This window comes from Labrus mixtus, chromosome 12, assembly GCF_963584025.1.
Source record: "Labrus mixtus chromosome 12, fLabMix1.1, whole genome shotgun sequence".
In the NCBI taxonomy this organism is placed as follows: Eukaryota; Metazoa; Chordata; class Actinopteri; order Labriformes; family Labridae; genus Labrus; species Labrus mixtus.
In genome coordinates this window covers 10,149,620-10,159,945 of record NC_083623.1, presented here as the reverse complement: position 1 = coordinate 10,159,945, position 10,326 = coordinate 10,149,620, and positions in this window count along the sequence as shown.

Sequence of the window (10,326 nt, the reverse complement as noted above, 5' to 3'; positions counted from 1 at the left end):
AAAAAAATCAAATGATAAAACAACTAGGTAAACTTAAACTTGTTTATTTATACCGTTTAAAGGCAATTATTTTTGAAAACCTAAAGAATTAAAGAGAAAAAAAGGAAATGGTATTATTAGGACATTAAATATTGACTCCACTCATTTGCATCGCAATTGACAAGTGAGGGAACCGTTTCTACTGATGCAGATTATGATATTTTCTTTTAAATGGACATGAAGTTACTGTCTTCTTTGTTGGTCAATACAATACAAAACTTGAAGGTTTTCTTTGCAGTTTTTTTTTTTTACTACAGCCAAGGAACTTTAGTAAAATCAATATATTGTTCCTGAATTAAATAATAAACAGTAATAGTCTACATGTATAGAGGACAGATTTAATTAATCTACAACTCATTGACACATGTGTAAAATTTACATTTGCCAAATATGCTGTTACATTTCACATCTCATTTATTTGAAATTAGTGTGCGATGTTGTTGCTCTTATCAGGGGCAGAAGCTTAAATATGGTGAGCAGGAAATAGACATTTTAAGAGTCATGTTAAAGGCCACTAAGGACGTTACAGAATCAAAAAAGAGAGGGACCATCTATGATGTTCTGCAGAAACATGATGATCCACTAGAGGCCGCTGACAGTCCTCCACATTGCTTTTGCTGAAAAAGCTTGAATTCAGCTGATGTCAGGTCTAGTTATTTCTTCTCTTGGTGTTAGCAGGCAAAGCTGCCTTTAAGCCACACATTGAAGAGTACTCTGTACTTGGATCGACTGTTTTACTTTAGTTATTATTTTTGCCGAGAAATATTGTTATTGATTAGGGTGGCTATATACAAGAGGTAAGATGGTGTAGTAGAGGACTTGAACTGGCCTTAGATGTAGTGATGAATTAAACATGAAAAAAGGCAAAATAAAACAATGTCAATACAAAATAATTGATCCATCAAGTTGATCTCACTTGTAATGTTGAGTAGTATTTGACCTTATAACACCACACTGTGTTGTATAGTCAGTTGGTTTGCATACTGTAATGAATATAAAGAATACATTACTTCCTAAGTTCAAGTCTACATGTTGCAAAACTGAGTAAAATTACTTCATAAAACCTTGTTGACCCTCTGTCCTTCCTTCCTGCCAAACGTGCATATAATCTTCCGCATGTTTAGTGATGAGCAATGACTGCAGCTGTAAATGCGCTGCACAAGGCTCGATTATTGATCTGTCTGTCTTTACATTACACAGAGTGAGGGCCAATGCTCCCCTCTATAGTCAATATTTAGGGAACACATGGCACTGAAATCAAAGTTGAACTTGATTCAGGGAGAGAGAGGAACATACAGTTTTAATGATTTTCAATGTTGGGCACGGGCATGTTCAAAATATTCAATAAAATGTATTTATACAGGTTTCTCCATATCGTATCCATACTACTTTCTGCAGAGTCAAGATGTGCAAAAATAATGCTAAACCAATGTAAAGTGTGGTCATGTTAAGTTACATGTCATATTTTACACAGATACCAAAGTTTTTATTTGAGCAACAGTTGACCTGCATGAGTTCTGCTGATTTCAGGTGGCACCCTAATGATGCAGCTTTTGAGCAGTATTTCAGTCACGGAGCCACTGAATGTCATAAACACATTTGTATTTTTAATCAAATTATGTTTCAAGAATAGTTACATTTTTATGTTATCACAATTAAAGTAATGCTATGGACAAAATCAGGACCATATTCTATTGCCTTTATCATGTGATACCTTTTTCATTTAGACTCCATTTCCCATGAACACTCCTGCTTTCTGTCCTATAGCCAGTTGACCAGAATAATTTGTTATGTCGAAACAATGACCTGGTATAAACCCATGTTTTTCAGCAGTGTGAAAGTGTCAACGCACCTTATTATGCCGCTCTGTTTTTGTATTTGTGTAGTTCAGAGGGGTATTAAAGAATAAAATAAATACTGGCCAAGACTCAGTTTGTTAGTGAGTCTTTTTAATATTTGACTAAAAATCCTGTGGCAAACATTAAAAGGTATAGTTCAAAGTAACCCACAGATAATGTACTTAAATGATTTGTTGTTTCCTTGAACTTCACTGTATTGATTCACACTCACCATTCTCATCAGCCTTGTTTTCAGCAGCGCAGGACAGGTACTTTCAGTCAAAAAACTCAAATAAACCTACAATTCTCACAAGCACCACATGACAGACAAACAAATCGAATGACTATCAGGTGAGCATAGTGGAACATTAAGCAGCTACAGAGGTGGACATTTCCCTGTTGACTTACATTTGTCAACTTACAACAAAACAACTTCCCCAAATCAATTCTAGTGTTGCTTCTTCTCTACTTCGTCTATTTAAAAAAACACAACTGTGGTGATAGCAGGTCAATGTTATGTTAACAGCAAGCAACAACCTCTGGTGTTGACAAATGAAGCCAATGCAGAGGAGCAAAATACTGCAGTTCCTCGAGTTTCCACTTGAGTCTGGCATGCAAAAGCCAAGGATACCCCTTTCTAGCCTACATTACATTTTAACAGCAGAAGTATATATTTTACAGCCTGGTTGAAATGAGAGATTTGATCTCTATAGCTAATTTCTTTATCAATGAAAACCATACAGATGAGGAATTTTTGTTAACTCATCCATTTTGATTATATTAGGCTAAGAACTAGGCATAATTAGGCCTAATAAGTGACATGGCTGATTTGACTGACAGGTGGGCCTGTCTTACCTGTTTGGCAGGAGGCTATAGGTATCACTTCAGTTAAATAGCAACCATGAAATTCATTAGCGCAACCCAACTCCACCTGTTTGTCCTGTTTGGAGTCAGCATTTCCAATATGGTGACCATTGTTGAGCTTTGTAAAGCCAGACATTAATGGGTGACATCACTGAGAATACGTCCATGTTTTTATAAAGTCTCTGGTTTAGTGCTCTTGTATGCTGCCCCCTTGTCACAAGAAAATCTGTTGTTTCAATTTGAATTTTAAAAAAAAAATACACAGTAGACCAAGTACAGCCCAGAAAGTAAATTAATTTGCCTATTCAGCTTCGTTGTTTAAATTGACCACTGTGGTGTAACTTCAATCAACTTACATTTTTTAACACTGTTTAGCATGTAGAAACACAAGGGTTCAGCTGTGATGGTATATATGCATTAGCGTGTATATCACTATAACTGTGAGCAACATTCTGGCATAAATAGTTCAAACTTTGCTCAAATTTTGATTATTCTGATACTATTATATTGATACTTTTATTTGGTGGCCACCATACATTTTTGGTGGCCCAAATGTAAAATAATGTTAAAAATAAAAATAATTAATCTTTTTTTTTTTTTTAAAGAAACAGAATCCTAATGTAAGGTCAGAGTGAAATGATTGGTGTTAGCTGTAGTGCTTATATAGCTGTATAGCTAATCCATGGTACCAAAATAAATGTTTATATCCTAAAAGCCCCAAACAAAAAGCTGGGTTTATCTGTGCTTGTCTGTTACTATTGCTCATGATTTTAAAGAATTTAAATTCCACTCAGATGAAATGTTTTAATAGAATACAATAAGCGCTAATTAGTGCTCAAAAAGTGTGGTTTAAACCTGCCAGCTGTTTTAAAAAATGTCTCAGTAACACATGAATAATTGTTGGCTACTATTATGTAACATTTGGAAGCCATAGAGTAACTTGAAGTGGCCATGGACCAAGGCTCTATGGTTGATGTCTCACCCCAAATTATTTATTACATCAAAGTGATTTCTTCAAACTTTGACCATGTCAGCTCTGTCCAGAAATAAACCATTTCCCTTTGTGATCTCAGGGAACATCCAAGTTTCAGTGGAAACTGATAAATACGATCAGTCATCATGGTGATAATCTTATGTGCCTAATGCCTATGAGATAAACAGCAAAATAACTGGTTTTAGACTTACACAGTTATGCATGTTCTTTGTATGTTCTACAATCGAAAAGGACGTGATTAGGGTGCAGACAGAATATGGACTGCTGATACACAGATAAGATACAGTGCTGTAAAACCTAGCTTATCATTTTGTACTACTTCACTTTTTATTGTATGTGCTGATAGTGGCACTGCTGAGTAGACTTTCCTAGAATATTCCAGATACTTAGCCTTAGCCTTAGCCTTACCTTATAGCCATGTTATTTCATGTTTCATGTCTGTTTTAGGGGCTCATCAGTGAACGGATTTCACTTTTTTGACAGATTTTTAAAAAGATGCTGTGAGACCAACCCCGATATGAAAATGATTGTGTCGACAGCGAGCCAAAGTTCTCAACGGTTTGATCATTTGGTTGGTTTTTGGACTTCATTAAAAATTCAAAATGCACTTGTTTTTCTGGAATAGAAATGCTAAAAGATCCTCAGAGGATCATATAAATCATATGGTGTAAATATTATATATATCATGCAGAAATACTTTAGGGGAAAATTGTGATAAATATATTAATATTTCAGTAAAACTACAGTTTCTATTAACACTTAAAACTTACTTTTGTTTAGTTCAAATTAGTATTTGTTAGCATGCTTACAAATGCTAAGATGACAATTAAAGTCTGCAGATTACCTATATGAAGTGCTTGTGCGAAGCATAACCTCCAATAATTTGGGTGTTATTTTTGCCAGTTCTTGTCCCTTGCCAACCATATGAGCCAGCTTGTGCACTTTTGCTTTTTCCAACTGAGAGTCATCACAAAACTAAGAGCTACTGTCACAAGGTTGAAATGGAGATGAGCATTTATGCTTTTAATCCCTCTCACTTAGATTATTGCAATGCTATTTTTTTACCTGTTTAAACCAAACTTCCTTAAAGCGTCCCCAAACTGTCCAAAACGCAGAAGCTTAGATTTTAAACAGGAAATAACAAGACATCACACCAATTTTATCCTCTCTGCATTTGCTCCCCATCAAGTTTCACCTCCATTCTAAAATCCTTTCAGAGCCCTTCATGGTCCAACTCCACAGTAAATTGCTGAGCTCCTCCTCCATTACACTCCCAATCAGCCTCTCAGGACTTCTGACCAAAATCTATTGGCTGTTCCCCAGACCTGCTTTAAAACATGCGGTGACTGTGTTTTCAAAGCCGTTACGCCCAGTCTCTGAAAGGCTGGTCTTTGCAGTCCTGTTCATCCCTTCTTCCTGTATGAAGCATCTGAGAACATTTTTTATTCAAACAAGGATTTGGTTAACTTATTTGCATTACTGCACCACGTTGGTTACAGCTTCTTTTCTCTTATCTATTTTGCTTTTATTTCTTGTACATAATATAATGTACTTATTTGTTTCATTGTGGCTAAGATTTGTACTGTCATCCCTGCACTTTTTTATTATTCTTTGCTATTTTATTTAGTTTATTGTGTACTTGTTTGAATGCAAAGCACTTTACTTACTATATTACATTAGCATTGTAGCATTGACATGGTGAGCATTTCAAACTTACTCACTAATGAGCATAATTAAACAACAGGATTTTGCAGCTTTTGATCACATCAAACCTGTGCAAATGAGTCAAAAGGACACTGTCTGTTTCAAGAAACACATGCAAAGGGTTTAATGCTCATCTATCTGTGCTGCAGAGCAGAAGGCATGTCTGTATGTCGATGCTGTTTGTTTGTAATATAAATGAGTAATTACGTTTTCATTTGAGGAAGACTGCCCCCTTTTTAAAAGCAAATCCAGGGATCAGTAAATCACCTTACTTTGACAATACTATTATTGATATAATCTGGTGTTAGGTCAGTCCGTGGCTGGCAGTGGCTCCACAAAGCAGATACAGGCACATTTCATCCACATGGGGTGGTGATGGTATGGAGCCTTACGCACGACAGGGATGCTTTGTTTTTAACAGTGAAACTCATATTACATTTGAGTCTGGCCTCACAATAAACGGAAAAAAAGTGTCCCCTACCCTCCGAGCTGACGATGTGGACAGAGTAACTTCATCAGTGCAGGATCGTGCAGAAAACAGATGTAGATAGCTTCTCCACATTCGGTCATAAAACTAGGGCAAGCTGCATGGCTCCGGACAACTTTCTGGGACTGTTTGAACTTGTTTATTCGTGAATTAGACCGTGAGCAGATGAGCAAGTGATATGCATTTTGTGGTGGTATTAGCGGCCGCATTCCATTATTAGTGAATTCCCCGTCAGTCTCAGTCTGTAGATGAGTTAAAAAGTTAAGATACAAATCCTTCTTTAAATATTTTTGCTTGAATCTGTGTGCAGTTAAAGGGAATGCATGATTACATTTCAAATGTGTTTTTACTTGATCAAAGCTATATAAATGAATACATATTTTTTTGTTGATTACCACTGTGAGCTGAAATTTCCAAGTTGAATTTTCCACATCATTGCTGTGAAAGATGGTATGAACGTCCATCTCTCTGGGGTGTCACTTTCTTAGTTCAAGGGATTTATGACCAACGTAATCAAACAGAAGGTTTGTGTGTAGACATGTTGGTTTCAATGTGTCAGCAAGCATTCACAATGTGTTCTTCAGAAATAGAGCAAAGGTTGAATCAACAAAAACCCAATCTGTGTGTGTGTGTGTGTGTGTGTGTGTGTGTGTGTGTGTGTGTGTGTGTATGGCTGTATATCATTTGGAACGAAGCCAAATGAGCAATCTATACGATGTTATGTACAGGTACAGTAAACTGTATGTTCTGTACACGGTGTAGGTCTCCTGTATCAACTTGTAGGGACCTGATGGTGGGGATAAGAGAGGAACTTCCAACTGAGATGTAAAATGTGTTTCCATGCTTACAAATATATGGAATATCAAACATAAATAATTTTATTCATCTTCTGTTGAAATGTAAAATTGAACATGGTACAAAAAATTTAAGTCAGCCATGGTACTGATGTAACAAATCCCTGAGAATATATCAACACATCTACAGTACATCAACTTTTTTCATATTCTTTGTCAGTTTGTATATCTGCATTAACGCTTTGCCTCAAAGTGCAGGAGGTGAAAGCAAACAAGATGTGCACTAGTCCACGTCCAGAAAGCTTCTAATTTGCCGAACCAATCATTTAAGGCCCTTTAATTAAACGCTGCAGTTTAAAAAATATATCACAAAAATGTCAAAAAGGCACACACATCCGAGAAAGTTTAAATACCGGGTGCTGGACGAAAAACATCCAAAGATAGACAAAAGTACTGAGTCCACACACCAGAAGCTGCTCCAATCAAATTGAATTTAATGGAAAAATCACATTTCGGGCACTGATTTTTGATGGTGATTTTTCCATTAAAATGAATTTAATTGGTTTCTGCTTTTGGTTTGCAGACTCAATACTTTCTCTATTAAAAAACATATCACCTCACCTAAACGTAACTGAACTTAGCTGTGCACCTTCATGCCAGCTCTTGCTTGTGATTTTGAGTCTTTCTTTACATATTTTGTATTAAAAAGGTCCACAATAACAAAAGTATTCTGCTGCATCTATAAATCCAACAATGTTACATAATTTCCACGACTGGCTGAATCTGTGGCCTTTGATATTTCAGCACACAGATCTTTAAGGGATCATGCATGTGTGAACTATTATGTTCAGTACATGTGAATGCATACATGACTTCTCTAAATGCTGTGCAACACACGATAAACTTTGATCTTTTTTCATAGAATGGTCCAATCAGTGAAGTTTTATCAGGTTTGGTCTAAAGTGCTAGCTGTGAGCTCCAGATAAAGCTGAAGAACAATCACAACGGCTTATGACACAGCGACAGATACCCTGTTCATGACTTCATTGTGTCTGGACTTTCAGCCAATGTTTGCTCAACTGCATTGACTGGCAGGTCAGTACACCTTCAGGGAAGGGATTGCAAACACTACTAACACTACTGCTGCAAGCTTTAGTGCAAATGAATGCATCTTTATACATTATAAAATACAATATTTATATTTTCAAATTAAGAGTATGTCAAAGTTTAATAATATCATAAACACAAGGCTGCATGTGAACATTTAAAGTGAGGTATTTTATTGTACACTAAGTGCAACAAATTCAACACACAGTAATGATTAATTCTGCAGAATAAATATTAACCAATATGTCTACAAAATTTCGTATTCATAGATTCACTTTGTGCAATCATGACTTTCTTAAACACATTGCACTTATGTACAGAGCTTTATTTCTCCAAATACTCATTTCTTATTTACAGTTCTTATTTTATTCCATATTTAAATTTTTATTCTTTATTTCTTATTGCTATTTTTTTTTTATAAGAGCAATGACTGAAATTCCAAATAAAAAAAAGTCTAAATAAAGTGTCTCTGATTCTTGTTCTGATGTGATTTGTCCTGAAATCACAAACCTTAATTGCAATTGAAAAATACAACCAAAAAACGTTTTTGTTTTTTAAAAAAAGGAATATTTCGGATAATTCAAGTTTCAAGTAGCGTGAAAACATGTATCTTGGGATGGAAACAAGAAGACATTAATTAGACTTAAGACAGTCTGATGGAGCAAAGGTAAAATAAAAAGTTGTGCATTGTTCATATTTAACTCCTGAAGTCTTTTTTTGCCACAATCACTTTGACTGCTATACAGTATTCATAATGCAATGCAAAAATCAGCTGCATACCCCTGATATAATCTAGAAAGAAATAGAGTCCTCTATTCTTAAACTGAGTAATGTAGGGGGCTCTGGTACTAGGAAGGGTTTCTTACAGACCCTGCATGCTGGTAAAGAGTTATAGCATGACTCAATTTCAAGGGTTGGAAATGTGCCAGTGCCATGTGGCTGGATGCACATGGAAGAACCTGTAAAGAAGGCGGAGCTTAAATAAATCCATAATCTTAGACTATCTATTGATAGCAACCCTGGCCACCAATCACATCAGTTCTACTCGTCCTGTTGTAAAATCAATGCCCAGCATGACAAGCTGACCACGTGGTCTTGGCAGTAAAATGTACAGAACAAAAACAAGATCAGAAGCTTCAATGGGTTTTCCACCTAACTTAAGTGTTTAAGTGACCTTGCTTTTCTATAAATACTGTTTCTTTTAAATGTTTAATTCTGAAGTTTTGCTTTAAAACAATCCACAGAATGAATTTGAATTTGTGTAAAGTCATTATGACTCATTTTATGTGATTGTATGGACTTGCTGGAATAAAATTGATTTCAATTTTGAATCTTTATTATTTTGAAGTTGGCAGTTAAAAGCTGTAAACATACAATCCTCATCCGATTAACTTCTTTTTTGACAAGCTTGTTGTAAGTTTCCCACTTAAAGCTGATGTTTGCAGATTTAGTGAGCTACTCAGCACAGAACTCCATGCCTGTGATTAAATATACAGATAACCACTGATTACACAGAGCAGAGCATACAGTTGATAATATCTGCACTGCTGTATCTCATGCCATGTGCCATGTGGGTATGTTATCATGCTGCTTCATCATGCACCGTGAAGAAGATATATGTCCCTTTCAGACTGCTTTTGAACAGCAAGAAATAAATAAATGAGTAAATAAATACTTGTAGGTACTTCCAAAATAGAATGAGTGATATTAGTGGATTAAACAGTTGACCTTTGCAGAACGACTGATTGGGTCAGAGTACCTACAGCTGCCCTGCTGGGGGACTGCACATGTCGGTCTCATGTGATGTGGGTCAGAGGGTTTAAATCGCTCTCTTGGGTCGAATCAGCTGGAGAGCAGAACAATGATTACATGCCATTCTTTCATGTCTTTTGTCTGTCAATGACTTAATGAAATGTCCGATTAGCTCACTGCATTGTGCTTGTTGGGTTTCCTTCTCTGGCTTCTTGTTGTCAATCTTCATCTGTTGCTTATTCAATTTAAAGCCATAGTCAGACTTCAATAAAAAGATGAGAAAAATCAAATAAGGGCCTCTTTTTTTTGAGACCTTCGATGGAAAAACACGAAACTGGTCAGCTGCAGCCAAGACAAATATAGAATGTAAAAAAAATCAGAGAGGATAACGCACTCTGCACTCTTGCATAGTGATGTTAGACTATGGTTTGAATTCAATTTAAAAAATTGATGCACTGGATATAGAGGTGCAAGGTGCTGACTTTGTGCAATGAGCTTCCATAAAAGCTATATTGCATTCTGCTAATAACCCCATTAACATGGAAATCACAATCAAATTATTCTTCACAATTAAAACTAGGACCAAGACCGGGGTAGCTAATTAAAACCTAGGACTCACTTAAAACACTGTCATGACTTGTGCACTTTAAACTAACACTAACTTAAAGGTTTACAGAGCACATACACATGTGTTATCTTTGGTGATTTTTGGTGCTTGGCAGAAACGCCCGGATGATATATACTCAA